The following is a 16,371-nucleotide window of genomic DNA, read 5'->3' as shown; positions in this document are numbered from 1 at the left end:
TTTGGATTCTCAAACGTTTTGAGAATCGCAAGAATCGCACAGGAGCGTGTAGACCAACCGTAATCTGAACGTAACTATAGATCTCCTAATAAAGCCATCCTCACCAGGTTCGTTCTGCTCTGCAGCGTATTTATTACAGCACTGCCTCGCGGTCCACCTGCCTGGTATGGAGGTCAGCGGATAGAGCATGCTCGTACCCTCACTTAAATTCAGGTAACTGTCGACTGTGCATGATCCGGGTCTCGTTATCCAGCCCCGCCCCACCGATTCAGCTCGCACTGACGGACAGGGGCCAGGAGCTGCTGGGGACATATGGGTCCCGTAACTAGGGAACTACCCCGTCTGGTGCCTGCGTGCTCGAGAGATTTATTCGGGCCCAATAAATGTTGATTCATCATCATCCGCGTTTGGGGTGAACTCGTGAGTGCGCGCACGTGGTCATCGGAGCGCAAGTGTGTCCGTCACAGCCGCGCGTTGACCGTGCTAACTACGCAAAGCAGCCCTTCCGTGTCTCTCTGGGCATGTGCAACTTTTCTTTTTATGCACTGCCGTTTCGAACGCACCAGCGCTTCGAAGCACGTCCGCATGCATTCGCGTGTTCACCTTAAGAGTGTACCATACTGTGCAGCGTGCAATGTTTTCCTGCAGGTGAGGAAATCTTTGACATAGTTGAACCACTTGCTTCCCACTCCAGCCGAGTTGAGGCCTTCGAGAACCGCTCTGTGCTCAACAGTATCGAAAGCCTTAGTGAAATCAAGTCCTAAGATGGCTCGATATGATTTGTCGTCCTCGGGAGCGTCCAGGATGTCGTGCTTTAATCTGAGCATGACATCCTGGGCACTTAACCCTGGCCTGTATCCTACCATCTCCCCTGGCCAGAGTTCCTTGGTTTCTATGTGATTCTGAGTTGGACCACTTTTTTCAATATCTTTCATAGACAAGAGGTGAGATATATGGGCCTCATGTTGGATAGTTCAAGTTTCTTGCCCGGTTTAGGAATAAAGACACATCTGGAGATTTTCCACTCCTGTGGGATTTCAGCCTAGTAAGGCTGGTTCGTGCCTTTTTAATCATAAGGATAGCTTATGCCACTGCCTTTTCTCAATCTCAATCCTGGCGAAGCGGAGAAGTTAGATCTTTATTTCAGACAACAAGGTCTCTGATACAGGGGCAAAAGGCAGATGCTCTCTGCCTGACGGGGCCCAAGCTCCCGACACAATGCTCAGGACAAGCGGCAAAAGAAGCAAGAACTTCATACATTCTCATTACAAAAAACAACACATAATTATACAAGGTAAAAGTATGAGGAAGGTGCATACTTTTGCAATGACATAATTAAAGTAAATATTTACAAGGCACATCACAACAAGAAAAACACGAGAATTCACAGAGTTGACGGAAAAACAGGGACATCAAGAATTTCTACGTGAACAACCCTTTAATCATTCGGGCGAGAAAGGAGGTGAGCTTTAGCATTTCTATTGAAGGACTTTTGGGAAACAGATTTCTGAATAATTTTTATGGCCTGTGTATGTTTATTTAGAAGAGTGGGAATTAAATATGAAAGCATTTCGGTTCCATAGTTAGTCCTTACGAATGGTACTCTGTAACTGACGTGTCTTAATTTATAAGGTGCGTCACTACTAGAGTTTAATTGAACATATTTAATGGGATGATGTTTGAAATCGTTAAACACATAAGAAAGGAGTTTCAACTCAAATAATTCATTGACTTTTAGAATAGAATGCTTAGAGAAGTACAAACCTGTATGATCATCGTATGCAAGGTTTTCGACATATCGTATTGCTTTTTTCTGTAATGTTATCAGCCCGGTGAGGTTAGTTTTCGTTGTAGATCCCCAAACAAGTAAACATTAATGAAGATGTGATTGAATTAGGGTATAATATAATTGCCACTTCAGCTATTTCGGAACAAGGTCTCGAAGTTTATATAATACACATAATGACCTTGATATGCTGGCATGAATCTTATTGATATGCAGGGTCCAACTGAAGTGTTCTTCAAAGATTATGCCTAAAAATTTGTAGGAAGAAACACGCTCAATTACGCTATTTTTGAATGTAAGCTTAATTTCACTGTTATCAGGCTTGTTACGTGCCTTAAATACAATAAGCTTTGTTTTATTAACATTTAAGTCTAGTTTATTTATATTCAACCATAAAGACAATTCTTGTAACCATGCATTTGCCTCAGCCTGAATATTACTAAGATGCATGCCAGAAAAAAATACACTGGTATCATCTGCATATAAAATTATTGTGGGAGTTCGAGGGATGGCTATTATATCATTGATATAAAGAATGAAAAATATTGGACCCAAAATAGACCCTTGTGGAGCACCGTATATTAATTGCCCAGGTTGTGATTGATGACCATTCAAACATGTATACTGCACGCGACCGGAAAGATAAGTACGAATCAGATTTAAGGCAACTCCTCGAATGCCATAAAACGGTAGCTTATAAAATAAAATATCATGTTTAACTGAATCAAATGCCTTCCTGAAATCTAAAAAAAGTCCAACTGTATATTGTTTGTCATCCATATTAGAGAATATTTTTTCCTTTATACTAAGCAATGCCATTTCTGTTGACTTCTTCTCACGAAATCCGAACTGTTCGTTAACAAAAATTTGTCTGTCGTCAAAGAACTTACACAGTCTGATTTTGATCAAATATTCCAGCGGTTTAGAAAACAAAGCGAGTACAGATATAGGTCTGTAGTTGTTTATATTGTCATAAGGGCCACCTTTGTGTAAAACAACCACTCTGGCAATTTTCATACCATCTGGAAAAATACCTTGAACTAACGCGTTGTTACATATATGCTGCAAGGGCAAGCTAATTAGATCGGCAACAGCAATAATAGGCTCGGCCTTAATTTCATCTGCGCCTGCCGCAGTGGATTTGTCTAGGCTTCTAAGGAATGTGAATACTTCATGATCACTGCAAGGATTCAAGAATATGGAACTACGAATTGGTTCGACATAATGATCCCAACGTCATTCAAAAGGGCTTCCCCCCCCCCCCCCCCCAGCTCCTCGACAGAGAAGCTTCTACCTATGGGAATGCATAATACATGGGAAGAGATTGCCAAAGCGGTCAGGGAGGCTCAGATATGGCGGCTCAACTCCACTGTAGCGGGCCGGAAAATACAATAATGGCATCCGTGAGGAGAACCACCTTATGTCGCTTAACCAATGGAGCTTGAAACACGGAAGCTATTTAAATTGCACCGATTCCTAATAATATGCACCCGATCCATGACAAGGAACGAAGGGGGCATAGAGAAAAATTTATTCAAAGTAAACTACTGAAAGACTCTCCTCAGGAATCAGCCTATTGCGATGCTGCCTGCGGGCTAGAAGAGGCCGCAGTCATAGCGGTGTTAGATGGGAACCACACCCAGAAGGTAACTGTATATCTATAGCTGAAGAGGCTGCGATAGCGCTAGCATATGCAGGTACCAGAGCCAAAACTATTCTCTCGGAAAATAAGGCGGCTGTTAGGAACTTCGGCAAAGGCCTGATTTCCAGGCAGGCGGCCAGTCTACTGAGGAAACACCCGGTAAAACGGGAGGTTTCAATCATCTGGGTTCTAGCTCATGAGGGTCTACCAGGCAATGAGGCTGCCCATCGCCTCCCTCGAGATGTATACACCCGAGCGGCCGTAGAGACCCCGCTGCCCGGAGACAAAGACCCCGTCATCACTACAAGGAGCTCACTGAGACACCCAGACAAGGCCAAAGGATCTATCCATCATCAGATAGGTCCCTAACACCCCCATAATGTAGAGCCTGGCGAAAACTTCGGGCCAATCGCTTCTTGCCTTATGTTACTCTGCATAATGTGCTTACAGGCGACCCGGAAGCTTGCAATCTCTGCAACGTACCTCTGAGTCAAAATCTTCTAATTTGGCAATGCCCCGAATCTCCGGGAGCTAAACAGACTGATCGAGTTGCCTGGGAGTCCTACATCCGCAGCCAAAATGCGGATGTACAAAATATATTGTCCTACGCCTGGCGGAGGAGGCTTACCCCAAAGACCTTCTCTGCGGTCACGGCGCAGGAGGGCCGGCAAGGGGGAGACCCTCCCTCTGGCTGAGCCCCTGCCCCGAGGCCCAGGTCGGTGGGAATAAAGTCGCCCCTCTCTCTCTCTCTACCATGCAACCAATTAAAGGGATCGTATAGTGATGCTCTAAGTGTGACTGAGTTTAGTTACTTGCTTAATTAACCAATTAGCCTAATTAACTTTCTACTCAGACCAGATAAATAAATAAAGCCGAGTAGGGAATTGGTCGTGTTGGGGAATCGAAGAAGGGTCTCCGGAGTGCGAGACGAGCACGCTAACCACTCCGCAATGCCAGCTCCATGGTTTGGAAAGAACAAAGCCGCGCGTAGTTAATACGGTGTCTTCGTTCTCTCCCACCTTGCTCCCTTCCCGTTGCGGCGAGGTTCAGGTGTCCAGCGAGATATGCGAGATAGCTTTCCTTTCCTGAAAAACCAATTTACCGACGAGCAAGGCGTAGAGCCGAACGGGCAATGGCGTTCTGTGGGCTCCCTAGCAGCGTTGCAAGACGCTGTCGCTTTCCACTCTTAGAGGCGAGGCTTAACACCTTAACCGCACATCAGTGACACAAGCAGCAACACCGCGCTTAAGGTTTTCACCTCCCCACACTTTAGGCCAACAAAGTGCCCTCCCCCCGCCTTAATTTTTGAAGCGAGAAGCTTCCACCGCCTCCACCGTTATCGCGGTGCTCCCAGTGCATTGTGCGCGAACTGCGACAGCCATTACGTCAAACGAAGCGTAACTGAACCTTTTCGCTTGTATATCCAGGCTTAACCACAGCTAAGTCAAAGCCAATTTTTTGCAACAGAAGAAATGCTCATTTGCCTAATACGTTTTAAAACGCTGGCATCAAGGAACTCCAGAAAAGGGTGCCGATACAACGGTACAGGAAACAAATACCCTGTAAGTGCCTGAGTCATCTGCCTTCTGGAGAGGCTATAGAGGTAATTTAAAGAAAAGCGCACAGTGAGGAGGAGGAGGAGGAAGGAAGGAAGAAAAAACTTTATTTTGCTCTAGTCCTTTTTCTTGCGGTTTGGGGGCATCTTCAGAGACGTTTTCTCCTTGATTCTACCCCCAGGAGCCTTCTCTGTCGAAGTCGTCCGCCTCTAATCAGTGGTCGGTTGCCCTCAGTCCAGGGCTCCGCTGGCCACTGCCGCCCGTTGAGCTCGCTATACCAGACCTTGTTGGTCTTCACAGCGGTCGCTCGACAGCAGAGTCTCCCACTGCTCCGCACTCGGGTTTTGTATTTTGGGGACCACGTCTATGTTTTGGCAGGCCCATATGTGATGTGATAGAGAGTAGGTTTTCCGTCGCACCAGGGACATTTGTCCGCGTATATGGTAGGGTGCATTTTGTTTAGTATATGTAGGTTTGGGAAAGAGCCTGTTTGTAATTGTCTCCAAGTGACAGCTTCCTCTCTGCTGAGAGATTTGTGCGGTGGGGGATATCGCAATCTTCTGCCTCTGTAGTTTTGTAGTATGGCCGAGTAATCCCTGCGTGCTGGCGCGAGTTCCGCGGGCTCGTCGGATGCTCGGAAAGTAATGTATCCTCGAGCTATCCTGTCGGCCTCTTGGTTCCCTGCCACCTCCGTTTGCCCCGGTACCCACACAATTTTGTGTGGGATCTTGTCGCTTTGTTCTTCCTGGTTTTTAATTCTGTCGCTCGCTGCGAGGAGTATACGGAGCGCGTGACGACCTATCCTGCCATTCATGTAATTTCGGCAGGCTGTTTGAGAGTCGGTGAGTATTGTTAGCGACCGCCCGGTTCTATAGCCCTCCGCCACCGCTAGAGCAACGGCTACTTCCTCGGACTCTGCAGCTGTGCAGCCTCGGAGAGACGCGCTGGTCATTTCGCGTAAAGACGAATCGACCACCGCCGCCACAGCGATTTTGGTGTCGCCTCCTCTCTAAGACGCGTCTGCATACACGGTCGTGGCTTGAGGAGCGTATGTTTTTTCGATGAATTCGGCCCTCGCTTCTCTTCTGCCTCGATGGAGGTTAGGATCCATGTTTTTTGGTATTGGCGCTACCTTGAGGGTCTTGCGAAGCTCGTCGGGGATCGTTGCCGTCCTCGTCATTTCTCGCATCTGCTCGCGGTATCCGAGCCTCTGCAGGAGCGCTCTTCCAGTCGTTGTCTGCAACAGCCTGAGTTTTTGCGACTCAAGCTGCGCCTCTCGTAGCTCCTCAAAGGTGTTATGTAATCCCAGGGCCATGAGTTTTTCTGTTGACGTGTTGCGCGGAAGTCGGAGCGCTGTCTTATACGCTTTGCGTAGCAGGGCATCCGCTTGTTGTATTTCGTTTTTGTTGAGGCACTGGTAGGATAGGCTGTACGTGATTCTACTAACTACAAGGCTTCTGACTAGTTTGAGTGTGTGCTCTTCACGCATGCCATGTCGCCTGTTGGTGATGCGGGTGATCATGCGTGAGACTTGTAGTGTTGTTGCTTTGAGCAGGGTAAAAGTGTGAGTACTGCGCTGGTTGGATTGAACCCACATGCCTATAATTCTTATTGTTGTCTTTTCGGGTATGGGTGTCCCGTCTAGGTAGACGTTGAGTTTTAGGTCCTCGTTGGTTGGGACGGTCCGGTTTTGCTTGCCTCTCCAGACTCTCAGCAGTTCCGATTTCTCGGTCGAGCATGCGAGTCCTCTTTCTGCGAGGTATTGCTCTACACAAGAGGCCGCTTGCTGTAGCCTTTATTCCTTCTCTCCGAGACAGCCCGTGTTTGTCCAGACTGTTATATCGTCAGCATACATTGCATGCCTGATGCCTTCGATGTTCTCTAGTTTTCGAGCTAGGCCTATCATAGCTATGTTGAAGAGTAGGGGGGGAGATAACTGACCCTTGGGGTGTTCCCTTGTTTGGAGTGCGGATTTGTCCGATCCAAGGTCTCCTATGCCGATGGTGGCAGTTCTGTCGGACAGGAAGGCTTTGACGAAGCCGTGGATTCTGCGTCCGCAATCCAGCTTGTCTAGGCCCGTAAGGATCGCTTCGTGGCTGACGTTATCGAATGCCCCCTTGATGTCCAGGGCCATTATGACATTTTCTCCCGTCCGAGGTGCGTTTCGCTGGACATCTTCTTGTATTTGGAGGAGAACGTCCTGCGTCGAGAGCTTTGCTCTGAAGTCGAACATGGTATGTGGTACACAGTCGTTATCTTCCATGTAATTTTGCAGTCTTAAAGTTACCACCCGTTCGTAAAGTTTGCCAAGGCACGACGTGAGTGATATGGGCCTGAGGTTTTCAATTTGTAGCTTTTTACCAGGTTTAGGTATCATTATTACTTCGGCGTGTTTCCAATCTTCGGGAACCGTCTCCGCCTCCCAATGTTTTTTAAGAAAGCTGACGAGCTCTTGTATGGGGTCGTCGCTCAGGTTGCGGATTAGGGCGTTGTCGATTCTGTCCGCTCCGGCTGCCGTGGAAAAAACTTTTATTAAGCGACCCTTAAAAGGAAGCGAGGTTGACACCCGAGCGGACGCTGTGCGGACGTGTTCCGCATGAGCTCCCGCCTTGGGACCGTTTTTCGGTGGAACGCGCTGTGCCTTGGCCTTGCTTTTTGTGGGATCGTCTGCAGGAAGTTGCCCTGTACCTGTGGACACCATATTTTGGCAAGTGTTCCCCCTTTTAGGGGTTTTCTTCACGATTTGTACTCGACCACGGTGCGGCAAAATTAGGCCTAATCTATAGGCCGAGCCGACGCCTGCGGCGCCGGGCTCCACGGCCGTGCCTTGTGGTTGTGGGCCTTTGCGAGGCTAAAGATGATGGGGTACTCCGTTGAGGGAGAATCTATAACGCCCGAAGAATTCGAGGCGGGAGAATGGGCCTGGGTTTTGAAGGCGCAAGATCGCTTCAAGAAAACTGTGTACGGGGACCACTCCGAGAGTAGGCCTACCGAGAAACAGGCGGGCAGCGACGGGCGCCAGACGCACGGAGCAGCCCAAGTCAAGCGGGGGAAAGCGCCGGTGTGGAAGAAACGGGGACCGTTTCTTCAGATGCCAGCCAAGGATTTCAAGGTTGTGTGCCGGCCCAAGAATTGGGACTTGAGCATAGTGACGCCGAGGGAGCTCGGATGTGCCCTGAGAGCGGCAGCGAAGCTGACGAACGCGACTGCGGTGGAAGAAGACCTGGTGCGGGTCAATGAGACAAACAACACGCTGACGGTGAGCACGCCGTGTATGAATCGTAGTGGGGCATATGCGAGCAGGCTTCAGAGCAGGCTGGCGGCCGTTCAGCGACGACTGCTAACCTGCCGTTTTTACGCATCGCAGGCCTCCCTGGCAAGAAAAAGCTGTGAAAATCAGCCCAAGACGGCGGCGGATAAACGGGTTCTCTGACTGCACGCACGCGCACCACCCTTTGCATCTCAGCACGTGTCATAATCAACAAAAGCAGGATATCAGCACACTCGGGGGCGCTTTCGACGCCTACAAAACTGACCGGACGCCGACGGACGACACTTCAGAGCAGGCTGGCGGCCGTTCAGCGACGACTGCTAACCTGCCGTTTTTACGCATCGCAGGCCTCCCTGGCAAGAAAAAGCTGTGAAAATCAGCCCAAGACGGCGGCGGATAAACGGGTTCTCTGACTGCACGCACGCGCACCACCCTTTGCATCTCAGCACGTGTCATAATCAACAAAAGCAGGATATCAGCACACTCGGGGGCGCTTTCGACGCCTACAAAACTGACCGGACGCCGACGGACGACACTTCAGAGCAGGCTGGCGGCCGTTCAGCGACGACTGCTAACCTGCCGTTTTTACGCATCGCAGGTGGGCTATTGAAATATTTTTCTTCTTCTTGAGGTATCTATTTTTGTAGCTGCCAGTCTGCTCTGAACGTGGTTGGAAGTTTACGCCATTTGTTCCCTATTTGCCTGTTTGTGTCTGTACTCGGGCCGGATTCCGACATTTTCTACACTATGGAAGTGTTGAAGGATTTTGCTACATCCATGTCAGAAAAGGCACCAAATACCATTAAGGAACTAGCCAAGCTATTCGTTGAAATGACAGCGAAATTTCTTGAAGCCATAGCCGAACTCCGAACGGACGTAATCACCATAAGGAAATCCGTTGAATTTAACAGTGACAGCTTCGATGAATTCAAGAATGAAATCCGGAACTTGCGCGAGGAGCTCACTGAGGTGAAGCAACAGATTCAAGATACGGAAAGAGATTGTCAGAGGATGAGGAAAGACATGGGGGATTTGAAAAAGGAACTTGTCGAGTTGAAGCAATATGGTAGGCGCAACAATGTTGAACTAAAGGGCGTACCAGAGGTAGAGAATGAGAATGTAGGTGACACAGTGCAGAAAGTGGCCAAGTGCCTAAAAGTCGAGCTCTCTGCCTGTGATATAGATGTCGCACATCGTGTTCCAACTAAAGGATCTGGACTGTCAAACATCATTGTGAAGTTTACATCAAGGACTGTGCGGGACACGTTCTTTCAGGCTGCAAAGAAAAACCGGTTGAACACATCGATGCTCGGTTTTGAGGAAAGTGACCCAGTTTTTGTGAACGACCACCTCTGTCCTGAAAACAAAATTTTGCTAGGAAAGGCCGTCCAACTGAAGCGGGAAAAAGGTTGGAAATTTGCCTGGGTCTCCAATGGAAGAATCCTGGTGCGGAAGGCAGATAATTCCAAAGTCATACATCTTGCATGCGAAGATGATCTTGCGAAAATTGTCTAGTGACGCATTCTTAGGCACAGCCACCTCAGGGCAGAAATATGGCGTTCACGAAGACAAAGAACGATACCTTGCACATATTTCACAGCAACATACGTAGCATAAGAAAAAACTTGAACTTGCTCCTTGCCTATCTTTCCCAGCACCAAAAACCTTATGACGTCATCGCAATATCCGAAACTTGGCTCAGAAAAGGGGAAAATGTTCTCATTCCTGATTACCTAACCCATTCACATCCACGTGATTCACTTTCGCGTGGTGGTGGCGTAGCGCTTTTTGTTCACAACAGTCGCACCTACTCAGCATTGCCAAACGTTTCTTGCAGCACACCTTATATCGAAGCATTATTTATCAGACTGGAGAACTGTGTTATCGTGGGTGTCGTGTATAGGCCCCCCAATTCAGCTGTAGCCTTATTTCTTCAAAAACTTGAATCAGTACTTTTCACCCTCATGTCAGAACACAAATACCCGGTTATAATTAGCGGAGACATTAACATAGATACCCGTAACGTACACCATAATGACTATGCGCATCTGCTGAATTCCTTTAATTTTCGGAATTTGATTACCATCCCCACTAGAATAACCAGCACATCTGCAACGGTCATTGATCATATCTTAACAAATATAACTTCGAATATAAGTGCAGGGGTATGCAACCAACCTATTTCTGATCATCTACCTACCTATATAACGGTTCAAAACATCATTAAACCGAAATCAATACCCACCAAAGTAATTACGAGAATCGATTACACTTTGCTCAGATCCAAAATTCAGTCTATTGACACTAGTACCATATACCATGAAGACGTTGAAACTGAATTCTCCAATCTTATTCACACTCTTACGTGCGCTACAACAAGCAGCAGTACGAAGTTATCTGCTCGTTCGTATAAGCAGCCCATTTCGCCCTGGATGACAAAACAAATTCTAGCAGTGCTACAACAGAAGGATTTCTGGTATCACAAATGGAAACAGCATAAGGATAACAACTATTACTTGGGTCAGTACAAAAAAATGCGCAATACATCTGTTGCAGCTATGCGCACACGGAAAAAGGAATATTACACACGCCTCATTGAACATAGCGCTGGGAACTCCAAAAAACTGTGGGGAATTGTGAACAGTGTTGTTGGTAAACCGCGCCAACAGACGCTTCCGGCAGTTATTGATCAGAACGTAGTCGACCACTTTAATTCATATTTTACTACAGTAGGGATTTCGTCAGCCACCTCTGCAAATAACACAGATGTAAACTCTTCGTTACCCAGTCCACTACTAAATACCTTTTTTCTAGACGACATTGAACTTAGCGAAATACATTCTACATTGGCAACTATGGCTAGCAATAAAGCCGCTGGATTGGATGGAATAACTGTACGTATGTTGAAAGACAACATTGATATCCTCGGTCCTATATTATGCCACGTTCTAAATCACTCACTGCAAACCGCCAAGTACCCAACGCCGCTAAAAACCGCCCGAGTAGTTCCAATATACAAGGATGGAGACAGCTCAAACCCTTCTAGCTATCGACCTATATCAGTCCTCAGTGCTGTTAATATCCTTTTCGAAAAAATTCTTGCAAATCGAATTAATAGATTTCTAGAAAAATACAATATAATTTGCCCACAGCAACACGGCTTTCGGCAGCATCATTCAACATCAACTGCAGTCCAGTTATTAGCCGAAAAAATAAATTGTGCTTTAAATAACAACAAACTTGTGGCTGTGGTCTTTCTTGACCTAAGAAAGGCTTTCGATACCGTTGACCATTCCATCCTTTTGTACAAGCTAAAACACTACGGCTTTAGAGAACGGGTTTTCGAGCTGTTTTCTAGTTACTTCGATCAACGTCATCAGGTAGTCGTAATGAATAATGTATCATCGTCACCACAACGTATACACACGGGCGTACCCCAAGGGTCTGTTTTGGGACCCCTGCTTTTTTCTTTATATGTTTCCGATCTTCCACGTGCACTACATTTCGGAGATATGCTGATGTACGCCGATGACACCGCTATAATTATTACAGGAAACAACATCGAGGAAATTGAGTCCAAAACGAACTTAGATTTAGCAAGCATCTCTAACTGGTTTTCAGCTAACAAGCTGTCTGTTAATGTTGAAAAAACAAAATATACTGTATTTCACTCCCGTAGTAAACAAGTAGATATTAACTGTATGAACATTTCCATTAACAACTCTGTACTGCAACATACACCTTTTTTTAAATATCTTGGCGTAATATTTGATAGGCACCTGCACTGGCAAAATCACATATCTGCAGTGGGGGCGAAACTGGCCTCCGGGTGCTATCAACTGCTACAGGCACGTGACTTCTTTGATACAAATATTTTACGCATTTTATATTTTTCCTTCATCCACAGTCACCTTTCTTACTGCCTAGATTCTTGGGGATGGACCTACAACAGTTATATCGAGCCAATCCGAAGATTACAGAAACGATCATTAAGAGTCATAACTCATTCTAAACCGGATCATCCCAGCAAATCATTATTCGAAGACTTACAGATACTACCTTTCGATTCACTACGGCTACTGAAAACAGCTACTACCGTAAACAGCGTCGTAAGATACAACCATCCTTTCCATATATCCCTATTTAACATGTCATCACGTCCCACCAGGAATGTAACGCTTGGAAACTTTAATCTGCCACCCACTCACAACGTATATGGAGAACGACAGCTCGCTTTTATTGGTGCAAAAATATGGAATACCCTTCCCCACGAAGTAAAATACGCTCAAAATTTCACTCCTACAGCAAAAAAATTCTTTCAGCACATACATACTAAGAACTAACTCTTACTCAACCTGCTGCGCGAATTCGTTGTTATTATTATTATTATTTCTTTTTTGGACATAGGCGATGTTTTTCATATTATATAGTTGTTCCGTGTAATGTTTTTAATTTTTTCTTTCTCCCTTTTCTGCGCTTGTATTCATACACATGTATCTACCCCGCTGTTACAATTTCTAATTGCTTTGTACTGGAGTGTCTGTATGACTGTATTTCATTTTTTGGACCCATGACTAGCCTACGGCTACGGGTCCAGACAGTGTTGGACACATCTTTGTGTACTTTTGAATGTAATAAAGAATTTGAATTTGAATTTGAATTTGAATGTCAAGACGCTCAAGCTGGGCGGTCGTGACCTTGAGGTTTCGGCATACGTGGCGGCGCCGGAGAACTCTGTGCGCGGAGTAATTTACAATGCGTGCAACAGATGCCCACTGGCAGAAATTCGCGCAGGATTCTTGAAGAGGAATGAAGACATGGAAATTTTGGATGCCAGACCTTTGGGCAAGTCAAAGGCGATTCAGATCACGTTCGGGGGGAAGCGCGTTCCCCGGCAAGTCATCTATTGGAACTGTCTGTACGCTGTGATCCCATATAGAGAGTTAGTCGAGACCTGCTATAACTGCAGACGAGTGGGAAATCGGGCGGACGTTTGCTATCGTCCGAAGACTAATCTGTGTCGCCGCTGCGGGAAAGAACATCCTGCACCACCGGAGGGAGAGTCGCTGACTAGCACGCCGGACTGCATCGTGTGTCATGGGGCGCACAGCACGGGAAGTCGGAACTGCAAGTTTCGCCTAGCCCGTCAGCAGCCGACGGGTCTGCAGCAAAGCAACGAGGACAAGAGCCAAACTGGCAAGGAGGAGCGGCGTTCGAGGCCCAGGAAGCGGTCATCTAGCGGTGCGAGAGGCGATAGCAAGAGCAGGGACCGGTCAGCTTCCTTCCCGCCACTGCCCGGACCCGAGCCTGGCAAAGGAGGAGGGCAAGGTTCCGGTCATGGAAGAAGCCCAGGTGCCACGAGGAAAAAGGTGAGCTGGCCCAACGCGGGCTCTCAAAATGAGACTGCTCGAGAGAAGGAGCTACAAAGACAGGTGCTGCAGCAAGCCGAAACTATCAAAAAGATGGAAGCTAGGATAACAGAGATGGAACGCGCGCTTAAAACAGCAGAGTAGAAAGGGTACAGACGCCGTTGTCCCAGGCCCCACAGCAAGCGGCGCAGGCGAACGCTTCTCGCGTGGACGATAACACAGCTATGGAAGTGGAGAACGTGGAGAATCAGGGGACGGTCAAAAGGCCACCTCCGGCAGATGAAGGAGCTCATGCAAAGAGAGTAGCAGAAACATCGGCGGCGGACACGCCGCAGCCAGTAGGTAAAGTCACTTGTCTTAGGAGGGACATGCTTACCCTTGCGGAGAGAGGAGGAAAACTGGAAGAAAGACAGGATAGGTTGGAAGGTCGGGTCGACAGGATCGAAGCTAGACTAGGCAACATTGAGGAGCGCCTTGACGCCTTCACCAATGACATGCGGGGTTTCCAGACCCAGGTAATGGACATGTTTAAACAGCTAAATGCTATGCTAGAGGTTAGATTGCCTCCCGTAGTCGGCCAAGCGCCGATGTTAGTGAACCTAGGGCATCACTATGGCCCCTCGCCAGCAAATTGAGGTTTGGCAGTGGAACTGCAGGGGCTTCCGTCGCAAGCGGGGGAACCTGCAGTTGCACATACAAAATCTGGATAGTAAGCCGGACATTATAGCTTTGCAGGAGGCTAGCGGCTCGGTGAAATTACCGGGATTTAAGACATTTACACCACCAGAGATTGATCGAGGGGGCGTATCGAGCGTCTTCACGGCCGTGCTATTATAGTCCATCGCAACACCGCAGTGATTCAGCTTACCATAGATAGCAGCAGGGAGGACTACGTCCTGCTGGAGATTTTGCCCAAAAGAAAGGACGATAAGAGTCTATTTGTTCTTCATGTATACTCTTCGCCAAAAGATAAGGGGGTGGGCTTGCCAGACCTCCTGATAAAGACGCAACGGCTAGCGGCTAGGTCTCAACTCATCGTGGTGGGAGATTTCAATGCGCCTCATCCGGAGTGGGGCTACATCCGAGCCAGCCCGAAGGGAAATAAGCTTTGGCAGGTTGCCAAGGACCTTCGATGGACGATCTTGAACAACCCGCTAGGTCATACCAGGATAGGCAACAGCGTGAACATAGACGCCTCTCCAGACCTCACATTTGTGAATGGTATCAGGGATGCAAAATGGGTAAACACGTGACAGCCACTGGGAAGTGATCACTATATCCTTTCCACGATATTTAGTGCTGCTAAGCACAAAGACACGGTGAAAGGAACTCGAGTGACGGACTGGGACCGATTTCGGAAATCCAGGAATGACACAGTGAAAGGGGAAATCGAGGACTTAGGAGCCTGGATTGACACACTCAAGCAGGCCGTGAAGAGTACCACAGAAGAAGTTCCGACGGAGGAGGAGGGCTTTACGGCTGACTCTAGATTGTTACACATGTGGGAAGCACATGCGAGTCTCCTTTGGAGGTGGAGGAAACAAAGGCATAATGGTGTCCTCTGTAGGAAGATGGCCAAGCTAGAACGAGAAATCGAAACCTACACATTGGAGTTGCAGTGCAAACAGTGGGGGCAGATTTGTGACTGGATGAATGGGCAATTCGGATGCAAAAAAACATGGCAGTTGTTAAGGCACCTTTTAGACCCGGCGGCAACCAAATCTGCGCAGAAGGGGCAAATGGCTAGGTTAGTGCATCGGTATCAAGGCACGATTGCGGAATTTATACATAAACTCCGAAGTCGTTACATAAACAGAGAGGCGGGCGGTTGCTTGCCGGATCACTCGGGAGAGGAAAACCTTGAATTGGATGCAGACTTTACGGTGGCGGAGGTGGAGTTTGCAATGAGCCAGCTTCGTACCACGTCAGCAGCGGGTCCGGACGGGGTTACTAATAAAATGCTGAGGAACCTGAATTTCAAATCAGTGGGGGCACTTACGAATTTGATGAATAAATACTGGGCGGCCGGGGAGATTCCGCCAGAGTGGAAGCATGCTAGGATTACATTTATTCCTAAAGCAGGGAAGAAGCTCTGCATTGACAATCTGCGTCCCATCTCGCTAACGTCGTGCTTGGCCAAATTGATGGAGCATGTAGTCCTGAACAGGCTTCAGGGTTATGTAGAGGACAATGAGTTGATACCTGACACAATGATTGGCTTCAGGGCTAATTTATCAGCGCAGGACGTCATGTTACAGCTCAAAAAAGACGTGGTTGATCCTGGGTACGGTACGGGCACCAAGGCTATCTTGGGGCTCGACCTCACTAAGGCCTTTGACAATGTTACCCATGAGGCAATATTGAGGAACCTATCGGACATAGGACCGGGGGGTAGAACCTTCCGGTACATCAGATCGTTTCTGGAGGGTAGGACTGCGGAGATTGTAGTCGGAGAAATGAAATCGGATCCCTTCCCATTGGGGGGCAGGGGGACACCGCAAGGATAGGTATTATCGCCCTTCCTATTTAATCTCGCCTTGATCAAGATACCACCCAGGCTGCAAGGGATATCGGGACTTAAACATACATTTTATGCGGATGACATTACTCTATGGGTAACAAGAGGCAGTGACGCACAATTGGAAGAAACTCTACAACAGGCGGTGGATATTGTGGAGGAGCTAGCAGGGGAAGTAGGACTCTCGTGCTCTCAGCCCAAGTCCGAGCTATTTGTGTTGAGGGATAAA

The 16,371-nt window shown here is 47.7% G+C and overlaps 1 pseudogene; it reads left to right on the top strand.

Moving 5' to 3' along the window:
* The first annotated feature begins 7,844 nt into the window (after positions 1 to 7,844).
* On the top strand, positions 7,845 to 14,430 carry LOC149345677 (uncharacterized; annotated as a pseudogene).
* Positions 14,431 to 16,371: the final 1,941 nt, after the last annotated feature.

Source organism: Amblyomma mixtum, chromosome 4 (genome assembly GCF_055824585.1).
Source record: "Amblyomma mixtum isolate Tamu chromosome 4, ASM5582458v1, whole genome shotgun sequence".
In the NCBI taxonomy this organism is placed as follows: Eukaryota; Metazoa; Arthropoda; class Arachnida; order Ixodida; family Ixodidae; genus Amblyomma; species Amblyomma mixtum.
Note: the sequence above shows the minus strand (reverse complement) of the source record. Positions and strands in the feature narration are given on the sequence as shown.